Genomic DNA, 15580 nt, shown 5'->3' on the forward strand with positions numbered 1-15580 from the left:
CTCCCAATTGAGTTCTGAAACCTGAACTGACAGCTGGGAGAATCGTGCCTTATATCTGGCACACGTAAATAAAGCACTTCTTTGTAATCAAAGCACCACCCAAAACTCAAAACAAATCCAAACTTCAGGAACTGCATCTTCTAACACCTAACTATCTGGCTTTCAGGGTTTTCCAGTCAAAAAGAAACTCAGCACAAGGACACTTTCCTTTTAGGGATCATGTTCAGATTCATTGTCTCTTTCCCACATGGAGCATTAAAGCCATAGGGTCTTCCCATGTCCCTACCTTAGGCTTATTCACACTTAAAGTAAGATAAATCTTGAACCTTATCCCAGATGGCAGGCTCGGGCAGAGATGCTTGCTTGGAGAAGTTCACCCCAAACCTTTACATTTGAGCAAGCCCAAAGGAGAGTTTTAAGCAATTATAGCTGCCACGAAATTCCCCAGGGCCTACAATTAAGAAGAGAAATCTTTGTCCTTTTGTATATGTGTATTGATGAAAGATGGAGAGTTGAAGTTCCCCCTTCTAATAGGCTATTGTTTAAATGCATTAGACATTGACTCCATCTTCATTTTATCTGGGTAGATTCAATTCAAGAAACATCTGTAACAGCTGTATTCTCCTCAAATCAAAAAGAGGACCTGGCATTGTTGTTCAAATGAAGTCTTTTTGGGAGGAGGGTAGGTAACAGGGATTGAAGTCAGGGGCACTTGACCACTGAGCCACATCCCCAGCCCTATTTTGTATTTTATTAAGAGACAGGATCTCAATGAGTTGCTTAGCGCCTCGCTTTTGCTGAGGCTGGCTTTGAATTCTCAGTCCTCCTGCCTCAGCTTCTGAGCCACTGGGATTACAGGTCAAATGGAGTCTTATTTTATTGTTATCTAAAATCCAACCATTCCTCCAAGTGCTATCATCAGATAAGATGGTAAGTAAACTCTAACTGGGCAAAGACATTGTTATAAAATGCAATTCTTAAACTTCAGTGTCTGCACTTTTAATCAGTCGTCTCCACCTTGCCCCATGTATTCTCCATTAGATATCCTGTGTTACTCAGTTTTCTATCACTGCAACAAAATCCCCGAGATAATTACCTTATGAAGGGAAAGGGTTGATTTTTGGCTCACAGTTCCAGGGGTTTCAGTCCAGGGTTGCTTGGTCCTGTTGCTTTGGGCCAGTAATCAGTACATCAGAGTAGAGCAAGTGGCAGAGGAGTCCTATTCACATGGCGGTGGCTGGGAAGCAAAAAACAGAGAGAGAGGAAGGGAGGGGTCTGAACAACCTCTTCTAGAGCATGCCCCCAGTGACTGAATTTCCTCCCAGGAGGCCCCACCTCTTAAAATTTTCACCACCTCTTACTAGCTCCTCGGGCTGGTGAGCAAGCCTTTAATACATATGCCCTTAGGGGTCATTTATCCAAACCGTAGCATACCCTTTCTCAAATTTAGAATCATAGAAACTGAAATATTATGCCTAAAGACAGCCTACCAACTGCCCGATCCTATAATTTGATAAATAGAAATGAAAATAACTGGCTAGTAATTCCCACCCATGTTCAAGAACAGAGGTCCAGAACCACCAGATATGCTGAAATTGTGCTACGCTCCTGCATCCTTATTTAGGAAGCTCAGAAAACCCTTATTTTGCATTGCAGTTGACGACTTCCTTTTCAAGCTCTGTCCTCATACTCTGTGACGAGACATCCTAGTACCTCACTACACAATTATGGGTTTGCTAGTTCAAGAAATAGAATAGACTTGAGAATCCAGCGTCATTCCCTATACCCAGTAAACTTGGCCTGTTCATTAGAATTTGTCTCAACTAAGCCTTCCAAGTTCTCCTGATTTTGATTTGTGCATGAATAATAATTTGTTGTGTTGGGACAGCTTTCCAGCTGCTAGTAAGCACGACTCCCCTCCCCCATATTGATAGTGAAATATTAAATTAAAACTGCATGAACCAATTCATGTTTATTTCATGAATTCTTATCTTCCTGTAATTATTTGCAGACACAAATGATTGTTTTTGTCCTCCCATCCTCACTGACCAAAACAGTGTCTAGTGCAAAGTAGATACATATACTCAACTAATATGTTTTGAATAATGATTCCACCTACCCAGTTCAGAAATGTTGCAAAATGCCTACCTTGTTATTGATTTAAACATATGGTCTCATTTATCAAAAAATCAAAATCAAGGACTGCATTTTCTTAGTTTTCAATCCTTTTTTCTAAGCAACTCTCAAACTTGGCTCATTCACATCTACCTTCATAATTGTGCTTTATTAATTATTTGATATTTTTCTTTAATGGCCTCACTTTCTAAACCTAAAAACATATCTTTTAAAAGGAAGCTTTATCAATGGGCACAGTGGCGCATGCCTGTAATCCCAGCAGCTCAGAAGGCTGAGGCAGGAGGATAGTGAGTTCAAAGCCAGCCTCAGCAACTGAGGCATTAAGAAACTCAGTGAGACCCTGTCTCTAAAAAAAAATACAAAATAGGGCTGAGGATGTGGTTCAGTAATCGAGTGCCCCTGAGTTCAATCTGCAGTACCAAAAAAAAAAAAAAAAAAAGGAAGTTTTATTACTATGGTACTATATCCTGAAAGTCAATATTATACACAACTGTTATCTAAATTCACACTGGGAAACAATACTTCATTACCTGCTGTATTCTCTCAAAACCCCTGTGAGGGAGGCAGGCCAGACCTTGGGCCAGAGACTGGAGTTGCCAGCCAGACAAATATTGACTACAAAGACAGAACAACTGACCCCTAAGCTAAAGCTTCTTCTTTGCTTCCCAGATCCCTGTGTCTCCACGTGTAGTTGGCAGTCCAGGAGCACCAACAACCCCTTGAGGTTTGTTAAAATTGAAGAAACTCCAGCCCACCCCAGGACTACTCAATCTGAATCTGCATTTTGACAAGATCCTGTTGATTCATTTGCACAAATTTAACAAGTTCTAGTATGGAGTGCTGGTTTTCTAATTTGGCAGCACATTAGAACCACCTGGGGAAACGTAAAACACAATGAAGCCTAGGCTCCATTCCCCTGCACTCAGAGAGTCTGATTTAAGCATCTGGAGTTTGACCTGGACCTAGGTACTTTCAAAAACTCCTCATCTTATTAAAAAGCTGGCCGGTGTTTACAAGTTAAGGAAGACTGTACAGACAAGTTTAAGAAACACGGGTCTAACTCCATGGTTCTAGAACTTTAGCAACGTCTGAACCATCTGGATAGCTTGTTAAACCACAGATTCCTGACCCACTACCATTTCTAATAAGTCCAGGTGATGCTGCTACTGCTGGTCAGGAGACCTTATTTTGAGATTCTCTGCCAGATGGTATGTGTAAGACAGACTGCACGAGAAAAGAGCTCAAACTCATTCCAAACTCTTTTTAAGGCCCACATGCTAGCTGCAGTTGAAGTAAGCATATTTAAGGGTGAAAAAAAAAGCTTAATTATAAGACATTTAGGACATTTTACCAGTGATCTCACATGTTCATATTTCTCTCAATATTAAAAAAAAAACAAACAAAAACAAAAAAAAGCCACATGGTGGTTTCCATGCTTGCTTATTTTTGTCTTCCTAAAATAATTTTCTGCCAGAATAAGTTCTAAACATGAACTGTACACTGGGATGTAGCCCCCAGAAAAGCTCAAAGGGACTCAGCCTAGCGGGGTGCAGCCCAGGTGAGCAGGTGTAGCCAAGGCTGCTTCTGTGAAGAGCACCCCCTAGAGTCCTAGAGTTCCCTACAGGAAGGAGCACTGGTTCTGACACTGGGCCCAAACCAGCTTCTGTATTATCCATAGGAAGCTGCCCTAAACTGCTCTGAGCAGTCCCTCAAAACCAATGCTACCAGTGTTTGTCTCAAAGTTCTTAGCCTTTGCCTCCAATTGATTTTACAGAAACAGAGAAAAGACTGACTCCCTTCTTTTTTAAAACTCCTACTGAGTTCATAGCATGTTATCATGATCCATCTGTGCAAAGCCCCTCCTGTTTTGTTTTCCCTCTCATCCCTAATTCCCACATTCATCCTCCCTACCCGATATACGACATATATGTCCTTAAGGCTGCCTGTAACTCTGTAGAAATAGAAAGTGTTGTTTTTTGTGCATATGTGGTGTTAAGTTATATAATGGCATCATATGATATATTTTTTCTTATCATTGAACTCAACATCCTGTTTTTAAGACCTAGCCCAGCTGCTATATGCACACCTATATGCACTCCACCCACAACATTTTAATTACTGAGAAATGGTCTGCACATCTGGTTCTCACGCTGAAATCAGTGTGCTTTGAGTTAGAGCCTTTAGGACTAAGCACGACTTAGAGTTAATCTGACACCAGATGCATGGATCCCTCATTTAGGACTGTGACTAATTGCTTTCCGCTCTGTTTGCACATGCTCACTGGCTGGCATCACAGGTGTGTTCGTTAAGAAGAAAAAGATCTTGTCCCTGGGTTTACTGACAATATCTCTTCCCCCCACTCTCTTCCTCCCTTACTGATTTTTTTTTTTTTTTTTTTACAAAAAAAAGCACAGAGAGAGTCTCCTCCAAGAAAAAGTCTCACTTTCATCTACAATGCATCCTTAAGATCATTCCAGCTTATGGAAAAGTGTTTTTAAAAAAATAAGAAATTACCTCATTCTGGAATTACAAGAGGTTTCAGATCAAAATTAAAAAAAAAAAAACAGTCAAATTGCTTATCAGAGAGTTTCCTCTTCTTAATCTTCCTTACTCCTTCTGCACATGTAAGTAATAAATCCAAAACCAGCTCCCTTGAGGAGGGAATTTTGCTCCTGCAGTAACTCTTAATTAAAATGTCTTATGTCCACCTGTACATGTGACCTGCCTGGTCTTTCAAAATAGGTGACACCATATTTCTGTAATAATATACCCCATAAAATAATATCCATAAGATACCAAATAAGATTTAAAATGTCAATAACACTTTCCTTGGCTTCAAGATTCTGGGATAAGTACTTCACAAATTCGTAATAAAATATTAAAAATAATTGCTGTGTGTTTGGTGTTGATAATGTGCCAGGCACTATACTAAGCATCGTCAAATGTGTTTTCCCACTTAATCCTCATAAGCCCGTGACATAGATCTTTTTATCTCTGTTTTAAAAATGAAAGCCCTGAAACTGCGATAAAATAAAAGGAAATTTTTAATCCCTTTATGCAAGATCAGCTCATTTCCACAAGCCAAAAATGTTGGGGGGTGACAGGTCTCCTATCTTCCTTCTTCTAAAGAAATTTAGCTTGTTTTCCCCCTCAACATCCTGTCCTCCCTCTCCTTTACTTCCTTGTGGGTCTTCAGCCAACCTCAGGAGGCTCAGTCTGTGGTCACCCCTCCATGTTCTCTTCTCCCTTCTCCTTCCATTCCTTGCAGCCTGGGAGCAATAAAATTGAAAGCTATTTTCTCAGTCCAGAACCAGCTCCAACAGTGACTCTGAGCCCTGAGCTGCTACCTCCTTCCCTTTAGGAGGAACATGAGATCTTAATTCCCCCTTTAATGTGGTAGATGGAAGCAGAGAGGCACAAGATGATTTGAGAACATTGAGTCCATGGTGCCCATCATTGGCAGAACAAGGACTGAAGTGACATATGGTTCAGAAGGTGGAGGTTCATTAGCCTCTTCCTGTCTTTAGAGCCAGCTGGAGAACCATAGCCACCAGCTCCAGGTTTCAGAGCATGTCAGTGTCTCCCTCCACCTTACCTGATTAGAGGAAGCCACATGGACTTTCTTGGACAGTAAGCCCCATTAGGCCCCGGGTCCATTGCTCTCTTCTGCTTTCACCCTACCCCAACACTGTTTTTCAGACATTTGCTTCATCCTATCTTCTTACTCTACATTTTTCATTTAAAAATTGTTGATTAACAACCAGTATGAGCCAGATATTTTTCTAGAACGTGGAAACATGTCAATAAGCCGGCAGGTTCTTGTTCTCATGGATCCCACATTCTAAAGAGAAAGATGAATGATAAACAAACGCGTAACTGCAGGTGGGACAAAAAGGGATAAAGCCCGGTGAGTGGGTAGGAAAACATGCTACTCAGTTATACATGGCAGAGAAGTTTGGTCTGGCAACAGGATAGTTGAGAGAGGTAAAGGGGAATATCTAGGGAAGAGAAATTCAGACAAAGGCATCAGCATGTGCAAGGGCCCTGATGGATAAGGAAGCCTGCTCCAGGACTTCAAAAACAGGTCAGGGCACAGGAACAGCTTAGGAGAGGAGGTTCCTGGGGCCCTTTGCTCCAGAGATCCTGTGCCCTCCACATAGCCCCAGACACCCTAAAATAGATCTGTGCTAGGAATTCATCCTCAAAGTCCCTTTCATTTTATATTCTGGTGTCTTACTTCAGAAACACAATGTTCAGGCTTTCTCCTAATGATTACGAATCTCTCTCCTCCCTAACATATAATGCTGGTACGGAGAGGGGACTTGGGATAATTATGTCCTGGTGTATGTTTTACTCCTATTTCAGTACTAGAAACAAGTAGGCCTTTAATAAATATTTGTTATATGGAAGAAGACAACTTAACAAGATCCTATCTCAGGAATAAATAAAAAATGATTGGGGATATAGCTCAGAGATTCACCCCTGAGTTCAATCCCTAGTGCCAAAAAAAAGCAGTAATGATATAACCTACACAAAACAAGTGTGTCTCTGAGCCTCAGTTTCCCCACATATAAAAGCATTGGATTTTTATAGACAGAAGGGCAAAATTCTAAAGGAGGCATAATTACTCAGCCCTTTCATGCCCATTAGACTCTCTAATTGACTGGCTCTTTCTCTTTAGACTAACTTCCAAGTTCTTCCCAATCCAAGCCCCTTGGCAACCATTATCAGTGGGTCAGAGATGAGCCTCATTAACCATTCCTTGATTAGGAGATTTTTTTTTCCCCTCAGTACTAGAGATTGAACCCAGAACCTCATACATGCTAGGTAAGTACTCTATCACTGAGCTACATCCCAGCCCTTTTTATTTTGAGACAAAGACACACAAAGTTGCTGAGGTCAGCTTCCAACCTGCAATCCTCCTGCCTCAGCCTCCTAAGTAACTGGGGATTACAGACATGTACCACCACACCCAGCAACTAGATTTTTAAGATTCCTTTGGGTTTTTTAACATACTATGATTCAAATCTAAGCAAGTCTACTTGTTCAGTCACAGGAAGGTAAATGTTACTACAAATTCAACCCTAGGAAATCCCATTACTCAAGAGTCAGGTGATCCCTCTGGCTACCTATCAAGGTGTTTCTACCAGCACAGAAGCCAACAGGTAACACTTGCTTCAATTCTAATACTTTTCACCAAAAAACTAACTTAGGGCTGCTGGGCATGGTGCACATGCCTGTAATCCCAGTAACCCAGGAGGCTAAAACAGAAGAATCATGAGTTCAAGGCCAGGCTGGGCAACTTAGCAAGACCCATCTCAAAATAAAAAGGGCTGAGGATGTGGCTCAGTGTTAGAGCACCCCTGGGTTCCAACCCCAGTACCACCTTAAAAAAGAAAAAAAAAACCCTAATTCAATGCTAACTCTTTCAATGCCCTCCTAAAGCTGCTAGAGTTATCCTTTGAGGTAGCTGAATGTTGTCCTTCCCCTTAAATCCCACTCCATAGAAACCTGAATCCCACTCATAAATGATAAACCAGTCCTACGTCTTAAAACCAGTCTGGCTTGACTTTGAGCCTTTAAATTTCTCTACAGATGTACCTTGACTTCCAATGAGGCCACATCCTGATAAACCGAGTAGAAAATTTTACATTTTTTAAAAAATTAGGGCTGTAGCTCAGTGGCACAGCACTTATCTAGCATATGTGAGGCACTGGGTTCAATTCTCAGCACCACATATAAATAAAACAAAGGTCCATCAACAACTAAAAAAAAAAAACATTAAATATATGTAACTTAACAAACACTATAGCTTAGCCTATTCTACCTTACACATGCTTAGAACACTCCTAGTTACTTTCAACTAGGCGAAATCACCTAACACAAAGCCCATTTTATAATAAATTGCTGAGTTACATGGAAGCATGTAATTGATCTCATACTACTTTGAAAATGAAAATCGGATGATTATATGGGTACACTTTCACACTATCATAAAGTAAATATATATATATATATATATATATATATATATATATATATATATCAGTCAAAAATATTTAAAAAATTATCAGTCAAAAAAATATATCAGCAAAAGTGGTGGACTACCTGTATGTCTTCTGACTAATAAGAGTGATTCCTAAAGTCCCTGATTTGGCCCCAATCTTCTGGATCTTGTGCCCTTCAGCTGCATCCCTCCTCAGACATCAATTCCTGACCTTCCCCTGACCTCTTTCCATGTGTCTTGTCTATGTTTTCTTGCTTCTGACATTTGATTTGACTCGGATGGTCACCCTCAGAATGTGCCATCTCTCAGACACTCAGAGTAACACACCCAGCCTCTGGCATCCTGAAGTCAGGAACACTGCCCCGTGGGCAGGCCTATGTGCGTGGCATTCCTGTTGAGGAAGAGAAATACACAAATACCCAGGTGCCTGGCAGAACCACAAAGAACACCCACAGTCCTATGGAGAAATGTGGAATTGTCTCAACTTCTCAAAAAATCTCTAGATAGAATTGTTTGTTTGTTTATGATATAAACCCATAAAGACAAAAAATGGAAGAAGGATCATCAAGAGGCAAAAAGGCAACAAAATATTAGAAACTGAACATAGATGAGCAGTAACTATCTTAGTCAGAAAATATGAGGATTTTATTACATGGATCCCATAAGAGAAAATTTATAAATACTATAAAAAATGGTTTCAATTGTATATACTTAGAAGTTAAAGAAATAATATTCCAATGATACCTGTTATTGAAACTGCTCTTTCCCCTGTTCAACTAAAACATCTTGATGCCATTGACAATGAGTCCATAATCTTCTTCTAACACTGTACCTCACAATAGTGATGCCTTGGGTAACTGAAGTGCTTTAAATTCATTATTCTCCAGTGGCTCCTGCCAAAGCCATCCCAAATAAATCCATGGTGGAGATAAAAATGACATGCTTGGTATGCAAGTCAAGCTCCTAGACAGCTCCCTAACACTCCAGTCTTTTACACCAAATCCATACCCTTAACCCCTCCCTCTTCTGTATAAATACTGAAGTGAGCACTGACGTCTCAGCCACTTGTTCTTATATCTCAAGTTCCCTTTTCTTGCCACAGGACAGGTGCCTGGTCACATTATTCAGGACTGGCTGAATATAAGTGGAAGGCAACCAAAGCTTTTCTGGAGTTATTTCTGAGATGGTCAGAGATATGCCTTCAAGTATACAATTTAGGGAAAGTAGAGGCCTGGAAAATAGGAGACAGTCTCTCTCAACCTCCAAGGCCTCAAGAGTCTTTGCTGAGTACTTGATTGCCTGCCAGAGGGCCTCAGAGGCTCCTGAGGACACCCCAGAGTGAGCAGGAAGCCCTGAGCACTAGGCTCAGACAGGCTGAATTCAGAACTGACACCTGGGGATGGGGAGTGGGGTCTTGATTCCAACATGTACCAAATTGCCCTGAGTTTATGCTGCATGAGGTACTAAAAAGACAAGGAGTTTTGAGTTTATGGATATGGGTTTGAAGCCCAAATCTAAAAACTAAAAACTGTGTGATCTTCTTTATCTTTCTGGATCTCAAATTCCTCAGCTATAAAATAGAGCAGAATTTTAAGTCACATATACAAAAATTTTCAGTACAATGGGGTAGAAGCAAATAGGAGTCACTCGGGAAATTATTACTTTTGTTTTTCTTTTTAATTCTCACTTGAACAAAGACCCATATCACTTCCATAGATTTTATCTATGGTAAAGTCAAGATCTTCCACCAAAAAAATACCTTACAATGGTCTTATACAGCTGGACAAGCTTTTTATTTAATTGAAGCCCAATAGTTCTGATCCTAAAATGGTAAAAAGTTACCAATAAACTGCCTTCCCTTTGATTTCTAAGGAGATTAATATCTTTGTGGGACTGACCAGGATGAGTTTCATGCAAAATGTGCTTTGACTAAAGAGATACATGTGACTCCCAACCCTGGCAGCACATAAAAAAACAATTAATTCACAATTGCATGAAATGAGGCTAAGTATCAGGATATTTTTAAGAGCTCTCTACTGACTCTGGGGTACAGCCAGGATGAAAAACCACCAGTCTTTTTTGTAAATTGCCTATTAAAGAAGCATAAGGATTTACCCATTTAAATATTTAGAATTTCATTAAAAAAAAAGAAATATTGGGGACTCTGGTTTGTTTGGGTTATATTCATCAATATTTGCCAAATTAGACATTAAAATTATTTTAATGAGATTTATTTATTAATTAATTATATGTATTATATAACTATTTTCCAAAGTAAAATACAATTTAAAAGAAAATAAATAAATAAATATTTGAAATTCCTTGCAAATACAATCACCTAAGTCTCAATTTGCTAAATTTCCTTGGAGCCCCAAGGCAAAGCTTTTGACCAAGGTTATGAATTCAGAGCAAGGAATCTTAAGATGATGTCCAAGCACAGGTCCACTTTTCATCTGAGTATATTAGGACAGAAGCAAACTGATGTCACTAGGTGATAGAATCTTATGGGATCACTGTCGTATATTTACCCTGTCATTGGCCAAAATATGGTTATGCTGTGTATGACTTTATTATTCATTATTCAGGTGTAAAAAATAAATTAAGGCTGACATAAGGACCCAAATGGTGATTGGCTCTTCTCATGATGCATTTAATTCCATGCTGGCACTGAAGCAGCAGCAGAGGGCTTCTGACATCCATCTTTTACAGCACCACTCTGCCCAAGTTATCTCAGAGAATTCTCCTTAACTTGCAATACTGGTACTATATTCTTAATCCTAAGCCTTTTGCAGAACATGTTCTCCAGACTGCTAAAGTCTAGGACCATTACATGGAGGGTAAAACTACTGCCATTTGAAGATCCATCTCAAAGTCAGTGGCCAGCACATCTGATGGCAGGGCTTCTCTCTGGCCTTCTACAGCATTTTCCAGGTTAACAATGAAACTGTACCCCCAGCATCCCAGACTATAGACGTGAGCAGATTGTCTTTCTCTGCCTGGTTCCCATGGCCAGAATCCTTAACTAATCTCCTACCCACAGAGTAGGGCTGATTTCACAAGCTGTTATTCCAGCTGCTCCTGCCAACATCTGCTCTTGATTTACTTGCTGAACACCTCTGATATGCACAGAGCTGTATTGTCATGCTTCACCCTACTTAGCTACGACCCCCTTCCTCAAACACATCTGCATCTGCACACATCTTTCCTGCTCCCCTTACTTCTGTCCTTGGCCAATCTATCCACCTGCGCTCCAGATCCCTACCCCTTGGGAAATGGTGCCATCAATGACTTGCTCCAGGTCTGGAATCTTTAACTTCTCCATCCCTAGGGCTCTTCCATTTATTCAACATCGTTTAAGCCTCTCTCATCTTGGAGAAAAACAAAAATCCTGCCTTTAACCCTATATTCCTCTCCAGCTTCTTAAATTAAAATAATCTGTAATCTTCATTGCCACTTATTTACCTCATGTACAAGATTGAACCATGCCCCCACCCCAGATCCATGTCCTTCCTAGGAAACTCAGAATGTTACTTTATTTGGAAATAGAGTTGCTAATACAGTCATTAGCTAAGAGTGTGCCCCTCAGCAGCTATAACTGGTGTCGTCATGAAAGAGAAGACACACAGGCATGCACCCAGGGAGAACTCCAAGTGATGACAAAGACAGAAATGGGGGTGACACTTCTGCCAGCCAAGGCTTGCAGGAAACACCAAGAGTTAAGAGAAAGTATGGAACAGATTCTTCCCCAGAACCTTCAGAGAGGGGATGGCACTGCCAACACATTGCTTTGGACTTCTGGCTCCCAGAATGGTGAGACAATACATTTCTATTGTTTTAAGCCATCCCATTTCTGGTCCTTTGTTAAAACATACTTAAGGAATGACTATATCGTAATTTTCCTTCTAATTCTAGAATTTCCCCACCTAAAACCTGCTAGAGCTAAAGCCATCCTATTTTATTGGGTCCTCTGGGACACATGCTCTTTTTCATGAAGTCCTTGCTGATGCTCTTTTCCCACATCCTTCTCATCCTCCTTCACTTTTTCCTCATCTCACCTCTCACAGATACCTGCTGAATTGCAGCATCCCTGGGTTCATGGCCTCTTCTCACTTTATCCATGCTCTGCTGATCAGCTCCATGCTGATCATTCCCCAAACCTTGCAGCCCAACCCTCTCTCCCAAATTCTAATTTGTTTTTGTTTTTGCTTTATGGTACCAGAAATTGAACCCAGGGGTGCTTAACCACTGAGCCACAATCCCAGCCCTTTTTATTGTTTGAGACAGGGTCTCACTAAGTCACTTAGGGTCCTGTTAAGTTGCTGAGGCTAACTTTGAACTCAAATCCTCCTACCTCAGCCTCCTGAGCCCCTGGTAATACAGGTGTGACCCACTGCACCCAGCTCCAAATTCTAGTTTTGAATTTCCTACTGCTTCTTTGTTGTTTCCACCTAGGATTTGTACAAGTATCTCAAATACAAGATGGATGAAATCAACATCTATGGCCCTACTTCCCAAATAAATCTCACTAATCTCAGGAGAAGCTCTATCTGGTTGTTATTTATGTTTACATTGGCAGTCCCTGGAAAAAGAAGATGATGCCCCTGGCTACATATTTAGGTGCCCAGCCTGGAACTTGAAGCTGCTGAATGAGATGAGATAGAGCCAAGGGAGCAGTGGACTGTTCTGCTGACCCACATCTGCAAGAAGGCATGTGCAACGACCTTCAGACATCAACTACTGTGATGTTTCCAGTTCCAGTTTTTGCACAGGTTTCTCTTGAGGCCAACCTTGATCTGGAACCATACCAGGCAAGGGAATCTGGGACATTGTGTTCTGGTTTAGCTAAATTGAGATATTACAAAGCCACCACAGGAAGAAAAGGCAGTAACTGTGAAGTCATACAAAATAAAACACCATTAAGTGTCATCTGGGAGAGTTCTGGATCTAAATGCTACAGCAATTAGCAGGAAAGTGAAATTGGGAGGACCAGGCAAGGTGCTTAGGACTCATGAAAAGTAACCGGGCTGAGAAAGATGCTTAGGATTTGGCAGATAGAGTAGGGTGGGCACTGGAGACTAGAGGGCAACTTGGCTGTTTGGGGACAATGAAGAGACTGCCTTGACCAGACAGCAGAGCTAGCTACAGAATTGCAAAGGCTGTGCCATAAAAAAAAAAAAAAAATGTTGCCATTGTAATTTGGGGGCAGCGTTTTAAAAAGAGAAGTTTAAGACAGTGAATTCAGTCCATGGGGCTGTTTGAAGGAGAGCACCAACAAGCTATTTTCTGAGGAAGAGAAGATAGAAATGAATATAAATTGACCCCCCATATCTGTGGGTTCCAGATTTAACCAACTGCAGATGGAAAACATCCAGGGAAAGAGTACATCCAAACAAATACAGACTTTTTTCTTATCTTTACCTCCTAAACAGCACAGTACAACTATTTATAGATCATTTACATTATATTAGTTACTGTAAGTAATCTAGAGATGATTTACACTGTATGGGAGGATGTACATAAGTTATTTGCAAATGCTAGGTCATTTTATAAAACAAATTTGGCCATCTGCAGACTTAGGTATCCATGTGGATCCTGGAACCAATCTTCCATGGATGCTGAGCGTGTGTGTGTGTATGTGTGTGTGTGTGTGTGATGATTAATCCAGATGTGATTTTTTTATTATTATTACTTGTTTTCTAATTTTCCTGAGGAAATAGGAAATGAAAAATGTTTCACCCCAGTACCTTTGGGTACTGGACTCCAACAAGCTCAGGAAACTAGATGAACACGGAGGACAGATACAGGGGAGATCCATGTTACAGTTGAAGAGAGATAGTGAGGAGGGAGACTGCCAGGTGGCAGGGCAGTGCAGAGCCAACCAACAGCCACCAATGCTGTGCATAGGAGCCCACTGAGCAGCACGGCAGAGGGTCACCATCCACAGAAATGGGGCTATTCCACATTGGGGACGTGACACTGGAAGGGGAATTCAGAGCAGGTCACGTTAGCAACTGGGAGTCACAAAAAATATGCAAGCAGGGACATTGGAGTAAAAGTAGCAAGAGAATAAATCTCTCCTTATTAAAGACATCGGACAGCACTGAGTAACAAGAATGTGCCATTATGTTGTTTTCTCTCTCATCTTCTCTCCCAAATTCTTCCTGTCATACATAGTCCATGGACTTCGAGTTACACTGACCCCAAGTAGTCTATGTTCCAGAACCTTTTTATTTTTGCTTATCACAAACATACATTTTATAAAACAACTACAGTTATAAAAATCTACTCCTTCGTGTAACAGATCACAGATCTCCATTGAGTATCTAGTACATGGCCATGCTAGGCACAGAAGATATGAGCAAGACAAGAGCCTCCACCAGGGGAGGATACAGATCTGTAAACAAGGTTAGCCCTGAGGCTAAACAAGTGTGAATCCAGGTAAAATCAGAAGGTAGTTTTGTTGTCCCTCTTTGTGTCCCTAAATCTAATTTCTGGATTCTTGTGTCCCCAGCCCCAGAAATTCAATTAGGACACATACATTCCCTCCACTCTTCCCCCCCGGCCTCTCTGGTCACTGTCAAGAAATTTTAAAAGTTATTTGGGAATACAATGGTGGTTACCAGGCATAGGTGTTGGGGTAGAGAGCAGGGAATCATTGCCTAATGGGTACATAGTTTCCATTTCTCAAGATGCAAAACTTTGGAGTTCTATTGCAAAACAACGTGAGTGTATTTAACACTACTGAACTTTACATTTAAAAATGGTTAGGGTGGTAAATTTTATGTTACATGATTTTCACTAAAAAAAAAAAAAAAGTTTTCTGGCTATGTCATATGGTACAATGCAGTTTCAATTCAGTAAACTTAAAATTGTCATCCCTAAGTAATATACAAGATTTCAATATTGTGTCAGATTTAGACTTCTCCCTCTAGGACTGGGGCCTGTTGCAGTTAAGGATCTACTGCTAGGGAAGAAGAGTGTGGGGGTTTCTCTCTCTGTTCCCTTACTTCTTCTCCATCTTGCTAACAAAGTTTCTGACTTCTTCCAAATTTAGGGTTGGGAAAGAGATTTGTTATTTGGGGATATGAACCTATTAAACAATAATTCTCTTCTGCTCCTCACCCCGCCACCTATCCTTGGTAACTACCATCCTACCCCCAAATAGGATGACCAACTGTCCACTTTTCTAGCATAGAAATTTCCATATCCTAGAACACCTATCAGTCCCAGGCTTATTGGGCTAATAGATCAGCCCAGATGAGGCAATGGGAGTGTAGTTATTATTTTACTAATTTTTTTTCAATATTGGAGACTGAACCTGGGGCCTCAAGCATGCTAGGTAAGCACTGTACCACTAAGGCACATCCCCAACGCCACTTCACTGATTTGTTGTGGGCTCTAGCATTGACACCTCTGCATCTGGCAGGCGTAAAGCTG

Source organism: Urocitellus parryii, chromosome 4, assembly GCF_045843805.1.
Source record: "Urocitellus parryii isolate mUroPar1 chromosome 4, mUroPar1.hap1, whole genome shotgun sequence".
Taxonomy (NCBI): Eukaryota; Metazoa; Chordata; class Mammalia; order Rodentia; family Sciuridae; genus Urocitellus; species Urocitellus parryii.